Here is a 16,403-nt window from a genome sequence, read left to right as displayed (position 1 = left end):
TCTCACACCAAAGAGTGCTTAGAAGATTGCAACAGGGTGGCCTTCATTCCGGAAGACCAATGGGAAGTTTTGCACTGAACCAAATAAGCCGACGCTATCGAAGACCCCGGGCCGAAGCACAATAAAATTTGGACCATTGCAGAATCGGGTAGTGCTATGTCTGCTGACGGGACCAGAATTGGTTTGCAACCGGACACTAGACCTGTTGGGGTTTGGAGAAGCGCTGGACGACACCAGGAACGTCGATACGTTCCGGAAGTCCATTCATTGGCAGATGTAAGTGTATTGTCCTGGGTACCAATAATGATGAAACGGCGACATCCTCTAGTTTCCATCTACGGCAATTTCACTGGTCCCCGATATCTCCAGGCGGTCCTACAGACGACTTTAAGGCCCTACAGACGTGAAGCGCTGGCCGTTGTGGCCGAGCGGTTCTAGGAGCTCCAGTCTAGAACCGCGCTGCTGCTACAGTTGCAGGTTCGAATCCTTCCTCGGGCATGGATGTGTGTGCTGTCCTTAGGTTAGCTAGGTTTAAGTAGTTCTAAGTCTAGGGGACTAATGACCTAAGATAGAGCTCAGAGCATTTGAACCATTTGAGACGTGAAGCCGGTGAAAACTTCCTCTTAGTCGATGACAATGCACGGTCTTACCGTGCTCTAGCTAGCTCTATCTTCAAAGGTGCAACATCAGTCGAATCAATTGGCGAGCACAGTTCCCAGACTGAGTGGAATTGAGGGTGCATTGGACCTGTTGAAGATGGCCATTGCGCAGTGTCCGCATCCACCTGACAATCTTCAGGACTTCAATGAAGCTGCCATTGAGGAGTGCGACTCCAAGTCCTAAGATAAATTTGATGGTCACATCCACGGCACTCCTCGCAGAGTGGCAGAACACATCGGTGTGCGGGGAGGGCATACTACTAAAGACTGATAATAATCAGTATGCGATAATTTTTTCACTGTTTTTGTTTTGAAGATGTTCACTTAGAAGAGAGTCTGCTTTGCTTTGTAATGACTTTTAGTAACTAACCAAGGTCGTTCTTGTTTCCAGAAGGAATTATGTTTATTTTGCTAATAAAGTATTGTACAAACCTCAACGAGAATACTATAACAGGTCCTTGTAGTAAACTCTATAATATTCCAGACTTTTGCTTAGGTGTGTATAAAGGAGACCGCGAATAGAATACTTGTGCCACCAATTCTGGGATACTGATCAAGTTTTTGGGATCCTCCTCTAGGTCGGCTTAAACGAAGACATTGAAACAGTTTAGAGTCGTGCCGCTAAATTTATTAACGGTAGGTTTGATCAATATGCTTTTATTACGGAGATGCGTCGTGAACTGAAATGGGGATCCCTGTGGTGATGACGTTCTCTTAGTAAAACACTATTGAGCAAATTTAGAGAAGAGACATTTTCAGCCAACTGTACGGTGATTCTACTGTCTCCAACGCACATTTAGCGCTAAGGACCGTGAGGACAGGACAAGGTTAGAGAAATTAGGGTTTGTAGCGAGGTATATAAGCATTAGGCTTCGCCGTACCTTGTTTACGAGTGGAATAGGAAATGAAATGAGAAGTAGTACATCGTACCCTGAACCATACAACATACGATAATAGCTGTGATACACTATCTTAAGACAGAACAGTAGAGTATTTGAAACGAGAAATACACAAAATAAAAATTTATGCAAGTATGGCACCAACCAACCAATATCAGCAGATCAACTCCGACAAGAGAACCAGCCCCTCTCAACCACAGTAGAAACAATTATAAGCAAATTACCCAGCAACAAGGAACATCTCCTAACACAACAAGAAAATTTCCAAATTAATGTGTGGCCACAGAAAAGAAACATGTAATAAGTGATCAAGCAAACCTGAGCAACCAAACGTTATTTAAAATAATACAACACACAGAATATAAATAGCGATGCCCATAGCCACTCTATTACATGAAACAGCTAATATACCCACTTGTGATCGCCCACCACAATACCACAGTAAAGTACCTTTAACAAAATAATAGTTTGTACTAACAGACATATATATCTCCCCTACATTCACACACTCACGCATACACACACACACACACACACACACACACACACACACACACAACTGCTCACGCTCGCGTGCTAGCACATACTAGTCACAGAAATATAAACACACATACACAGAGGAGAATGCTCCACATCCAAAGAAAGCAAAACATACGAAAATCCCATCAGGCAACATAAAAGCAAACGATGCAAGGTATAAGTGCAGCTACACAATATGAAGACGCTAATATGTCAGCTGACAGAGCTGTGCAATGTTTTTATAATCGTGTGTCTATGTGTGAAGATCGTACGGTATGAAATGTACGTGAATTCCTAAGGGATTGAACCGCTGAGGTCATCGGTCCCTAGACACACACACTACTTAAACTAACTTATGCTAAGAACAACACACACACCCATGCCCGAGGGAGGACTCGAACCTCCGGTGGAAGGGGGTGCGCAATCCGTGACATGGCGCTTTAGACCACGCGGCCACTCCACGCGGCTTCATTAAGTATGAAGGAAGCAAACAATCGCGAGTAATTATTGTAGTTTAATACTGTTTAATGGCAGTAATGTAAACACATGTGAACAGTTTGCGATCTTCTCAAACAGATTTGTAAGCAAAAACTATATCGTCAGTAAAACCAGTTGACATTCGAGAATGTTTTGAAATACAGCAAAACACAAATGGTCTAAATACGAGATTCATTACAGTCGCTAGAGATGGTATATAACCCATGGTAGTGGAAGACTTAACACACTTAAAAAGCGTTCTGGGGAAGTTAAGAGTATCTATGAAGCAAATGGCAAACAAGTTGCTAATACAATCATTTCTGGGGTTCCATGTAAATTGAAGTTGGAAGGGGAGAAGGGAAAGGAAAGGGGAGGAACTAACGATATAAGCTGTGACGGGACGTCATGTGGAATCAGCAGCGAGGAGTAAAAATGTGTGCCGAACGACGACTCGAACGAATGATCCCTGCTTGCTAGGCACTTGAGCACTGCGCCATACGTACACAGTGTTCATCGCAAATCCGTACACTAAACTCCTGGAAATTGAAATAAGAACACCGTGAATTCATTGTCCCAGGAAAGGGAAACTTTATTGACACATTCCTGGGGTCAGATAAATCAAATGATTACACTGACAGAACCACAGGCACATAGACACAGGCAACAGAGCATGCACAATATCGGCACTAGTACAGTGTATATCCACCTTTCGCAGCAATGCAGGCTGCTATTCTCCCATGGAGACGATCGTAGAGATGCTGGATGTAGTCCTGTGGAACGGCTTGCCATGCCATTTCCGCCTGGCGCCTCAGTTGGACCAGCGTTCGTGCTGGACGTGCAGACCGCGTGAGACGACGCTTCATCCAGTCCCAAACATGCTCAATGGGGGACAGATCCGGAGATATTGCTGGCCAGGGTAGTTGACTTACACCTTCTAGAGCACGTTGGGTGGCACGGGATACATGCGGACGTGCATTGTCCTGTTGGAACATCAAGTTCCCTTGCCGGTCTAGGAATTGTAGAACGATGGGTTCGATGACGGTTTGGATGTACTGTGCACTATTCAGTGTCCCCTCGACGATCACCAGTGGTGTACGGCCAGTGTAGGAGATCGCTCCCCACACCATGATGCCGGGTGTTGGCCCTGTGTGCCTCGGTCGTATGCAGTCCTGATTGTGGCGCTCACCTGCACGGCGCCAAACACGCATACGACCATCATTGGCACCAAGGCAGAAGCGACTCTCATCGCTGAAGACGACACGTCTCCATTCGTCCCTCCATTCACGCCTGTCGCGACACCACTGGAGGCGGGCTGCACGATGTTGGGGCGTGAGCGGAAGACGGCCTAACGGTGTGCGGGACCGTAGTCCAGCTTCATGGAGACGGTTGCGAATGGTCCTCGCCGATACCCCAGGAGCAGCAGTGTCCCTAATTTGCTGGGAAGTGGCGGTGCGGTCCCCTACGGCATTGCGTAGGATCCTACGGTCTTGGCGTGCATCCGTGCGTCGCTGCGGTCCGGTCCCAGGTCGACGGGCACGTGCACCTTCTGCCGACCACTGGCGACAACATCGATGTACTGTGGAGACCTCACGCCCCACGTGTTGAGCAATTCGGCGGTACGTCCACCCGGCCTCCCGCATGCCCACTATGCTCAAAGTCCGTCAACTGCACATACGGTTCACGTCCACGCTGTCGCGGCATGCTACCAGTGTTAAAGACTGCGATGGAGCTCCGTATGCCACGGCAAACTGGCTGACACTGACGGCGGCGGTGCACAAATGCTGCGCAGCTAGCGCCATTCGACGGCCAACACCGCGGTTCCTGGTGTGTCCGCTGTGCCGTGCGTGTGATCATTGCTTGTACAGCCCTCTCGCAGTGTCCGGAGCAAGTATGGTGGGTCTGACACTCCGGTGTCAATGTGTTCTTTTTTCCATTTCCAGGAGTGTATCTCGGCACGCCCCATGTGACTCACACTCCCGCCTATCGCCATCTATCCGTAGCCCCCGCGCATGTCTTCCATGCTCGCTAATCTTACATTTCCACCGGAGGTCGAACGTTAACGTGCTTTCACACTGAAGGTTAATGGTTCATTTATCATTGAGGCGAAGCAATTATATGAATGTGTGGCGTTTGATCTTTCGAGCATGTCCGAAAGAACAGGCATGTCCGACAGAGCAGACACCATGCATTCATGCAATTCTAGAGGCTTGTTCTGGCGTTTGGATCCCTTTTCAAATAGGTACGAGATAAATGTTGAATGCTTTCAGAAACGTGCACCTAACTTTGGCCACAGTCCAGTACACGAAATTGTAACAGAAATGTTAGGGTAAGTTAAAAGTTAATTAGAAGAAAGGTGACGTAGCTCAGCCGGCCGTTGTGACCGAGCGGTTCTAGGCGCTTCAGTCCGGAACCGCGCGACCGCTACGGTCGCAGGTTCGAATCCTGCCTCGGGCATGGTTCAAATGGCTCTGAGCACTATGGGACTCAACATCCGAGGTCATCAGTCCCCTAGAACTACTTAAACCTAACTAAACTAAGGACATCACACACATCCATGCCCGAGGCAGGATTCGAACCTGTGACCGTAGCAGTCACGCGGTTCGGGACTGAAGTGCCTAGAACCGCACGGCCACCGCGGCCGGCTGCCTCGGGCATGGATGTGTGTGATATCTTTAGGATAGCTAGGTTTAAGTAGTTCTAGGTTCTAGGGGCTGATGACCTTGGATGTTAAGTCCCATAGTGCTCATAGCCATTTATTTATTTATTTATTTATTTATTTTATTTATTTATTTATTTGTTTTTTGACGTGCCTCACCCTTGGGATAAATCAGGACACCTTTATTCGAGGAATAGTGTGCGAACATTCTGCTGTCACCTTCGCGTATCTCTTATACCGATGATGTTAATAAAAGAGATTTGGTGTATACAAAGGAATATAGAAGTCAATTTTTCCTCTGTCATTAAGGAAACGGAGTAGGGTATTATTCCACTATTATTGCTACGATTAGCCACGTCGTCTTGGTGAGCACATGTGTAAATGCAGACCTGGCATCTCCGCCGGCCGTTTGTGGCCGAACGGTTCTAGGCGCCTCAGTCTGAAACCGCGCGACTGCTACGATCGCACGATCGCAGGTTCGAATCCTGCCTCGGGCATGGATGTGTGTGATGTCCTTAGGTTAGTTAGGTTTAAGTAGTTCTAAGTTCTAGGGGACTGATGACCTCAGAAGTTGAGTCCCATAGTGCTCAGAGCCATTTGAATAATTTTTGAACCTGGCATCTCCGACTGTTCCACAAACACATTATTTTTCCACCAGTCTTCTGACTGGCTTGATGCGACCTCTTCATCTCGGAGTAGCACTTCCATCCTACGTCCTCAATTATTTGTTCGATGTACACCAATTTGTGTCTCCCTCTAAAGTTTTTACGCTTTACAGCGCCGTCTAGTACCGTGGAAGTTATTTCCAAACGTCTTAACAGATGTCCTACCATTCTGTCCCTTTTTCGTGTCACCATTTTCCATATATTCCTCTCCTCGCCCATTCTGCACAGAACCTGCTCATTCCGTACCTTATCAGTCCACCTAATTTTAAACATTCTTTTGTAGCACCGCATCTAAAATGCTTAGATTTTCTTCTGTTCCGAATTCCCCGCTGCCCATATTTCACCACCATACAACGCTGTGCTCCTTCAACGTACATTCTCAGAAATTACTTCCTCAAATTAAAGCCTACATTTGATACTAGTAGACTTCTCTTGGCCAGGAATGCCCTTTTTGCCACTGCTAGTTTCCTTAACTTCAACTACCACATGATCACCAGTTGTGGTGATAAGTTTCTCGCTGTTTTCATTTCTGCTACTTCTCATTACTTTCGTCTTTGTTCGATTTACTCTCAATCTGTATTCTGTGCCCACTAGTTTATTCATTCTATTCGGCAGATCGTTTAATTCTTCTTCACTTTCATTGAGGACAGCAATATCATCAGCGAATCCTATCACTAATAGCCGGCCGTTGTGGCCGAGCGGTTCTAGGCGCTTCAGTAGGGAACCGCGCTGCGGTTACGGTCGCAGGTACGAATCCTGCCTCGGCCATGGATGTGTGTGATGTCCTTAGGTTAGTTAGGTTCAGGTAGTTCTAAATCTAGGGGACTGATGACCTCAGATGTTAAGTCCCATAGTGCTTAGAGCCATTTGAACCATTTTTTATCACTAATATCTTTTCACCTTGAATTTTAATCACAGTCTTGAAACTTTCTTTTATTTCCATCATTGCCTCTTCGATTTACAGATTGAGTAGTAGGGACAAAGACTTGACCCTGTCCTTCAAAAAAACTGGAGTCGAAAATATGAAAGTAATTCGTAGAAATTACTAACATCTTACCACGGCCTCGCACGAGTTAAACTGTCTATGACCTCTTAGCTTGTCGCCGTGGACGTGAAGAACTGTATGCACTAGCCTTCCCCGTCAGTTGGTTTATCTGTTGGTGAAAATCGTATCAAGATCCCTGCAGTAGATCCTCACACTAGTCTTCACATGCAGACAGAAAAATCGCGGAGGTGGACTTCAGTTTTATACATAGCTTTATAGATGCAGAGTTAATACCAATTTCCGTCTTTTTTAACGAGTTCTCTTATAATTTCTCTAATACAGCACTTCATGCATAACATCCCCAGATCTGCACCGAATGTGGAAATGCAAACCAGTTAGATAAAGGGAAATAAGTACACACGAGATACATCTTAAAGTCACCTGTTTTTGTAGTTAAAGGTCACCAAACATCGTATGCAATAATTTACGTCCCGAAATTTCACATTTTACTTCGCAAAGGTCGTTGCTTAAAATTAATGTATTCGAGTACCCAGTTGTTCACGCGGAATACGAAATAATAACTGCAGCAGAGCGCGTGTATAAATACGTATTCCTGCAGATTTTATTTATTTATTTTCTTTCCCCGCAACTCCGAGTCGTGTTTGTTACATCCCGCTCTACGAAACAGTTAATTTAACCCCAGTAAGACGCAGCGCAGAGCAACAAGCCGAAGGGTGACTGCCTGGATTACCCTGCTCTTGGCACGGAATGTTGGCACCGCAAATGCGATTCTGGAGAGTTTGAGAATGCGAATCCTTGTCTGAGAGCTACATGCTACAGGCTCTCGCCTGCATAGAAAACATAATGCACTGTAACAGAATCACTAAACTTTGAAACATATACAGACTGTTTCGAAGTATATGTCAGAACGTATTGCAAATGTATGTACGGCTTTTACTGTTTCGTCCGCTTTATTCTCTGCACTCTAAACCTTTATGCAGTTACCAAAGGAAAATCTCTGAAAAACATAGCTTTTAGCTATGCAGAAATCTCATCCTGCCCTTATCCCATTTCTAAACGGTCTCAGCATATTCTTCTGGATTCGGCCATGTCTATGGTAGAGAATGGCCAGATTTTCCGGCTATAGACCCCTTCCGTTCTACCGGATGGAATTTTATGTACCATATATGTTTACGTCTCTTGTTAACCCACTTGAAAGTGTGCGAACTTTTTCGAAATGTTTGCAATACGTGTAACTATGGGGGTGTAACGCCGGAAATGCATATCCTCCTATTTCCATCTATTGTACTATTATTTTTTTCCTTGCTTTGTTACCCCAAGATATGACATTTCTGTCTCTTTGTATATTGTAATTGTTTTACTGTTTGTATATATATATTTATACATTTATGTCGATGTATAATTGGTTTGTTTCGTAAATATTATTTGTATTTTTACGCTGGGTCTTGCCTAGGGAAGACTGCTATCGAACGATTACGTCGATAGGTCGTGTGAAGAATCAAAGTGTGTAGGATCTTTGGTAGTGTTAACTCGGCCGCGTGGAGCGAGAGCAGAGAGAGTCTGGCGGGAGTAGCGAGTGGAGCAGGTGTGTTGTGCGACGCGCCCGCGAGTTGCCGCGCTTTCGGGGTTTGGCAGCATGTAATTGCGCTCGACTCGCGATGATAGTTTCTGACATGGTGTCGCGGACGGGAAACATTAACTAGCGCACTTCAAGAGCCCGTTTCGTCTGGTGACCGTGTCGAGAAGAAGGCGCGCCAACATCCAGCTTCTGCAACAGCGACGGCCGACAATGAGTGACTGTCGCCACCTCCTCGACCGACGGCTTCAAACCTTCAATCAACCGACGAGGAAGACTGGACGCACGTAAAGTTTTAGAACTGTATGGCAGACCTCAGCTTTTCAAACTGTTCCATTTTCGTCATTATAATTACAGCAACTTAGCATGAACGTTTGTTGCTCATTGTCCCAATTTCATTACCAAGCAGAGTCCCTTCCTTTTCCGAAATGAACCCGAGTGTCGTTGAAATTCAAACGCCAGCATTAAAGTAATATAGCTAACTCGTTTTCACTGCTTTAATTTCAAAGTACAGTTATGGCATTCAGATTACACAAGCACGAATTAAGAGTGCGAGCTTTGTTACCGTATTTTAGCTTACCTGTGACTGCAGATCAGCTTGGTACGTACTAAATTTTACTATCGTTAATTGTTCAGAATCATTTAATTCAAGTTCAAAGTTAAATCTCTTATTTCTAAATTGCGTAGATTCAAGTAGCTTTTGAAATGATTGTTGAGGTAGTCCAAGACTAACCGTGTTTTACTGAATTTCGATGTGCTTCAGAAAGAAAGCTCACTATTAACTTCAGTCACTAAATTAACTTTCGATTTTCCTGTTTTATTAATTCTTTTGCTAAATTAAGTCAGAGTGTAGCGAAATTTATTACTTCTGACAAACTTTCAGTTTTCACACTACACGTGTCAACCTTCAGTTGCCACACTTCTAGTGCTAATTATATGTGTAATAACCTTTCTTTTTCAGTTACTATAGTAATTGTCCTTAGGACTGGCGACCGTGATTTCCCCCAAATCTCAAATACCTAATTACCGCTAGTTAATTGTTAACGTAACGGCTGCACATTTACTTTCTTTATTAACTTTACCCCTTTTCGAAATTAATTTCCACCAGTTTCATTAGCACTTTTCCTTTCATTTAGATGTAACTCTTTCCTCCCTGTTTACCGACAGATTAACTTCGGTGACGATTGCTTTCCCAAAATTCCCATTAGGTACACGCGGTTTAATTTTTCACTGTCATTAAGGTCGATAAGTGAGGGGGAGGTTACAGGGGGACGTGGTACCAGTATGGTATTCACGCAGCCATCTGTGGGAAACCACCCTAAATCACATTCACTTTGGTTGGTACGCCAACAGTCGTCGTTAATCTGCCGGTAGGATTCTGTCCGGGGCTGGCGAGCATCTCCAAATCTCGAAAGTGCTGTGCTAAGGCGTATGCCATCCGGGCGCATGACCACCTGATGGTATTTAGAGTAAATATTGCTGGCAGTAGATGAATAATCGTACTGAAAGATGAGCTGAAAGTTTCTCGGTCCAGTTTACGGAAAAGCTATATTTTGAAGACAGGGTCGGGATTTAATATTTTTTTCCAAAAGCGTTAACCATCGCGTCATTTCACCCGATAACGCGTTCTGTGAGGTCATTCGTTTGTTCCGTTGAGCGAGAAAGGAAAGCTGTGCCTTCTTCACCTTGATTTTCCATCCAGTTGCAAACTCATGTTTTCTCCGTGTGACAGGGCTGTGTCCTTACTGTAAAGCATTGTCAGACAAGAAACTGAACCACCTGTAAGAGACAGTCACATATCAATGTAACTTCGTAGACGTGCACACCATCGGCCAATATGTAGATGATTTGAGTTACAGTTCTCTGTTGTACCTAGAATCACCACTAGACTGCATTACTGTTTCTGATATTCGGTGTTGGGACCAGAAATAGTATAAGGGTCGTTAATGGTGTCAGATGTTGAATGATCACCGTGAAGGACAAGATGATGCCGCGTTCTCATGCGAGACAACGTTATCAACACATGACTTAGTTTAAAAACGGGCCTGCTTTTGAACCTCCATGTGGTCGGCGTCTCGAATCCTGCAATATCCAGATCTGTGGGGCGTTCGGCGTTACAGTGGCCCGAAGTTGGACTGCATGGGTACATGAAGGCAGGTATGCTTTTCTAGACTCCAGTCGACCACATGTGAACACATAAGGGACGATCGACTATTGTGAACAAGTACATCGTAATACAGGGTGAGTCCCTGATGATGTTACAAACATCCAGGGATTATTATTATTATTATACTTGTAGGAGCTGTAGCAGCGTAGTAGACATTACATACTTACTTTCTTTTGTTTGTGCTGTAGACTGACTTGTTTATCTGTAATTGAAGTGAATAGTCAACAAGTGTCTGGTTCATTGAGAGAACTAACTACCACTCACAAAAAGCATTTACATGAGATACACTATGTGATCAATAGTATCCGGACACCTGGCTGAAAATGACTTACAATTTCGTGGCGCCCCCCATCGGTAATGCTAGAATTTAGTGTGGTGTTGGCCCACCTTTAGCCATGATGAAAGATTCTACTCTCGCGGGTATAAGTTTAATCAGGTGCTGAAAGGGTTCTTGGGGAATGGCAGCCCATTCTTCACGGAGTGCTGAACTGTGGAGAGGTATCGACGTCGGTCGGTGCGGCCTGGCGCGAAGTCGGCATTCCATAACAAACCAGATGTGTGCTTTAGGATTCACTTTAGGACTCTGTGTAGGCCAGTCCATTACAGGGATGTTATTGTCGTGTAACCACTCTGCCACAGGCCGTGCATTATGAACAGGTGCTCGATCGTGCTGAAAGATGCAGTCGCCATTCCCGAATGCTCTTCAACAGTGGGAAAAAAGAAGGTGCTTAAAACATGAATGTAGGCCTGTGCTGTGATAGTGCCACGGAAAACAACAAGAGGTGCAAACCCTCTCCATGAAAAACACGACAACTCCATAACACCACCACCTCCGAATTTTAGTGTTGGCGCTACACACGCTGGCACATGAAATTCACCGGGCATTTGCCATACCCATATCCTGCCATCGAATCGCCACATCCTGTACCGTGATTCTTCACACCATACAACGTTTTTCCACTGTTCAATCGTCCAATGTTTACGCTAGTTACAGCAAACGAGGCGTCGTTTGGCATTTACCGGAGTGAACTGTGACTTAAGAGCAGCCGCTCGACCATGAAATCCAAGATTTCTCACCTCCCGCCTAACTGTCATAGTAATTGCAGGGGATCCTGATGCAGTTTGCAATTCATCTGTGATGATCTGGATATATGCCTGCCTGTTACATATTACGACTCTCTTCAACTGCCGGAGGTGCTTCAGTCCGGAACTGCGCGACTGATACGGTCGCAGGTTCGAATCCTGCCTCGGGCATGGATATGTGTGATGTCCTTAGGTCCGTTAGGTTTAAGTAGTTCTAAGTTCTAGGGGACTGATGACCTCAGATGTTAAGACCCATGGTGCTCAGAACCATCTGAACCATTTTGAACTGTCGGCGGTCTCTGTCAGTCAACAGACGAGGTCGGCCTGTACGCTTTTGTGCTGTACATGTCCCTTCACGTTTCCACTTCACTATCCCATCGGAAACAGTGGACCTAGGGATGTTTAGGAGTGTGCAGATCTCGCGTACAGACGTATGACACAAGTGACACCAACCACCTGACCACGTTCGAAGTCTGTGAGTTCCGCGGAGCGTCCCATTCTGCTCTCCCATGACGTCTAATGACTACTTATGTCACTCATATGGAGTACCTGGCAATAGGTGACGGCAGAATGCACCTAATATGAAAGACGTATGTTTCTGGGGGTGTGCGGATAATTTTGATCACATAGTGTATTTAAGGATATGTGTTGTATATGCCGACATAGACGCATAGTAAAACGTACAAAGTATGTCTGTAATGGATGGGCATCTACATCTACAGCATACTCCGTAAATTGCCTAATGGTGTGTTGTGGAGCGTACTGCTGGTACCACTAACTGATTTCTTCTCCTCCCCCCCCCCCTTCCGCCACTACGTTATTCCACTCTAGAATACAGCGTGGGAAGAGTGGCTGTCGGTAAGCTTTTATATTGGCTCTAACTTCTCAAATCTTCTTGCTATGGTCATTACACGAGATGTATGTTCTCCGACTCTTTCCGGAAAGTGCTCTCACGAAATTTTAATAGTAAATCTCCATGTGATGCATAACGTCTCTCTTATAACGTCTCCCAATAGAGATTTTTCATCATCAGGGTAAAACTCTCGCGCTGACTGAACGATACCGTGACGAAACGCGACGCTCTTCGTTGGATCTTCTGTATCTCTTTTCTCAGTCCTACTTGGGAAGGATGCCATATCGACGAACAAAACTCACGAATCGGTCGAACGGGCTCCTTGTAAGCCACTTCCCCCATGGATTACCTACATTTCCTCAAGATTTTCCTATTAATCTCAGTCTGGCAACCGCTTTTCCTACTATCTGTTTTACGTGATCGTTCCACTTCAGGTCGCTCAGGATAGTTACTCCCAGATATTTTACGGTAAATAATGTTTCCTGCAGTTTGTCATTAATAGTGTTTTTTAGAGTTGCGTCTTTCTCTTTCTATGTATACGTTATGCAACATATATTTCGTTCATCGTTAACTGCCAGAGCCTGCTCCATTCATTAATACTCTTCAGGTCATTCGCCAGATGCCGGCCGGAGTGGCCGAGCGGTTCTAAACGCTACAGTCTGGAAACGCGCGACCGCTACGGTTGCAGGTTCGAATCCTGCTTCGAACATGGATATGTGTGATTTTATTAGGTTAGTTAGGTTTAAGTAGTTCTAAGTCTAGGGGACTGATGACCTCAGAAGTTAAGTCCCATAGTGCTCAGAGCCATTTGAACCATTCGCCAGATCGATACGGTCTTCTGGCGTTATTACTTTGTTGTAGTCAACCGCATTATCTGAAAACAGTCTTAAAGAGCACCCGAAGCTTTCTGCTACATCATTTGTAGTATTTTACCTACCTTCAGCACCTGTAGTAGTACATAACGTTATAATAAGCAGCCAAATGCATGAAAGAAATGTATTTATCATTATATAAATAATCTATACAGGGTGTTACAAAAAGTTACGGCCAAACTTTCAGGAAACATTCCTCACACACAACTAAAGAAAAGATGTTATGTGGACATGTGTCCGGAAACGCTTAATTTCCATGCTAGAGTTCATTTTACTTTCGTCAGTAACGTGATCAAATTGTAAATTTTCACAATCAACATGTGTGGGCTGACGAGAATCCGCACGCAAATTTTGCAATCACGTCATCAACACAGATTTTCTGTGAACGTTTGGGCAGGCATTGTTGGTGATGTCTTGATAAGGCCCCATGTTCTTCCACCTACGCTCAATGGAGCATGTTATCATGATTTCATACGGGATACTCTACCTGTGCTGCTAGAACATGTGCCTTTGCAAGTACGACACAACATGTGGTTCATGCATGGTGGAGCTCCTGCACATTTCAGTCGGAGTGTTCGTACGCTTCCCAACAACAGATTCGGTGACCGATGGATTGGTAGAGCCGGACCAAATCCATGGCCTCCATGCTCTCCTGACCTCAACCCTCTTGACTTTCATTTATGGGGGCATTTGAAAGCTCTTGTCTACGCAACCTCGGTACCAAATGTAGAGACTCCTCGTGCTCGTATTGTGGACGGCTGTGATAGAATACGCCATTCTCCAGGGCTGCATCAGCGCATCAGGGATTACATGCGATGGAGGGTGGATGCATGTATCCTCGCTAACAGAGGACATTTTGAACATTTCCAGTAACAAAGCGTTTGAAGTCACGCTGGTACGTTCTGTTGCTGTGTGTTTCCATTCCATGATTAATGTGATTTGAAGAGAAGTAATAAAATGAGCTCTAACATGGAAAGTAAGCGTTTCCCGACACATGTCCACATAACATATTTTCTTTCTTTGTGTGTGAGGAATGTTTCCTGAAAGTTTGGCAGTACCTTTTTGAAACACCCTGTATACGGTGTGAAACGTAACGGTTCTCTGACACATGCTCAGTCTACTCCGGAAATTAACGTTACGTCTATCGACATATTCCGGTAAGAAAGGTCTGCAAGGAAGTGTTGAATCTAGCGGTAAATTGGTCCTATACTCATTAAGATCGTATTCCTTTTCAATAAACGCCAGTGTGGGACAATGTAAAGTTCATTCCTGCAATCTAGGAAATTATCTACAGCACTATGGATCTCATGGAGGAATAAGGCGTGCTGAACTGTGTGACGAACATGTTAATCAGTTTACGAAACAGAAATAATGGTAATGACCTTTTAAATAACCTAGTTAATGGAAAAAATACAATCTATGCCTTCAGTTTATACCCCTCAGAAAATCTGATTTTACTATTTAGGGATAATTACCCCGAGGTTAGAATCCACTGTCTTGAGTTATGAATGTCAGAGCTTATGTTTACAAAACATTTTTTTCCCCCGTACTACATCCACTCAAAACATGGAAAGCAAAGAACTTGCAATAGAAGAGGTATAGTTTTGGAGGTATCAGATCGATTTTCTCTTACAACTTTCGACTCCGACGATTCCGTAGCAGAGTCCCTAACTTAAAAGTGATACGTTTACCATTTCGTATTACCCCCGAAAATTTGTAACATCATCAAGGGATCATCCTCAGTAGCGGTCGGAGCCTGTACTGATTGGTGGGAGCTGCCTCGAAGTGAGCCTAGATGGGCTCGATCGCAATTTGAGGATTCGTTGGCTCTTTTGGTGGCTTGGGAGAAGCGTGCGATATTATCAGAAGCTGCAGACAAACAAGTGATGAACACACAGTTTTTTATTAATCCATCAAACTTGATCAGTTATTTCGGAGTGTCCTCGTCTCTGCGATGGTGTTGGACTTGTCTCGTGATATTTCTTCTCGTAGCTGCAGGCAACATAGGCGCAGACTGCAGTCTGCTGTGTGCACACGCTACTGGGGAATCACCGTGCTGGCCCGTGCTGCTGGCACTCTTATGTTTGCAAAATTAAAAAATGGTTCAAATGGCTCTGAGCACTATGCGACTTAACTTCTGAGGTCATCAGTCGCCTAGAACTTAGAACTAATTAAACCTAACTAACCTAACGACATCACACACATCCATGCCCGAGGCAGGATTCGAACCTGCGACCGTAGCGGTCACGCGGTTCCAGAATGAAGCGCCTTTAACCGCACGGCCACACCGGCCGGCTACAAAATTAACTTACGTCGAAAGTTATAAGCGAAAATCATTCTGATACCTCCAAAACTATACTTCTTCTACACTCCTGGAAATTGAAATAAGAACACGAATTCATTGTCCCAGGAAGGGGAAACTTTATTGACACATTCCTGGGGTCAGATACATCACATGATCACACTGACAGAACCACAGGCACATAGACACAGGCAACAGAGCATGCACAATGTCGGCACTAGTACAGTGTATATCCACCTTTCGCAGCAATGCAGGCTGCTATTCTACCATGGAGACGATCGTAGAGATGCTGGATGTAGTCCTGTGGAACCGCTTGCCATGCCATTTCCACCTGGCGCCTCAGTTGGACCAGCGTTCGTGCTGGACGTGCAGACCGCGTGAGACGACGCTTCATCCAGTCCCAAACATGCTCAATGGGGGACAGATCCGGAGATCTTGCTGGCCAGGGTAGTTGACTTACACCTTCTAGAGCACGTTGGGTGGCACGGGATACATGCGGACGTGCATTGTCCTGTTGGAACAGCAAGTTCCCTTGCCGGTCTAGGAATGGTAGAACGATGGGTTCGATGACGGTTTGGATGTACCGTGCACTATTCAGTGTCCCCTCGACGATCACCAGTGGTGTACGGCCAGTGTAGGAGATCGCTCCCCACACCATGATGCCGGGTG

The sequence above is a fragment of the Schistocerca cancellata genome, chromosome 7, assembly GCF_023864275.1.
Source record: "Schistocerca cancellata isolate TAMUIC-IGC-003103 chromosome 7, iqSchCanc2.1, whole genome shotgun sequence".
Classification (NCBI taxonomy): Eukaryota; Metazoa; Arthropoda; class Insecta; order Orthoptera; family Acrididae; genus Schistocerca; species Schistocerca cancellata.
The sequence above is the reverse complement of the archived record's forward strand: the minus strand, read 5'-3'. Positions refer to the sequence as shown.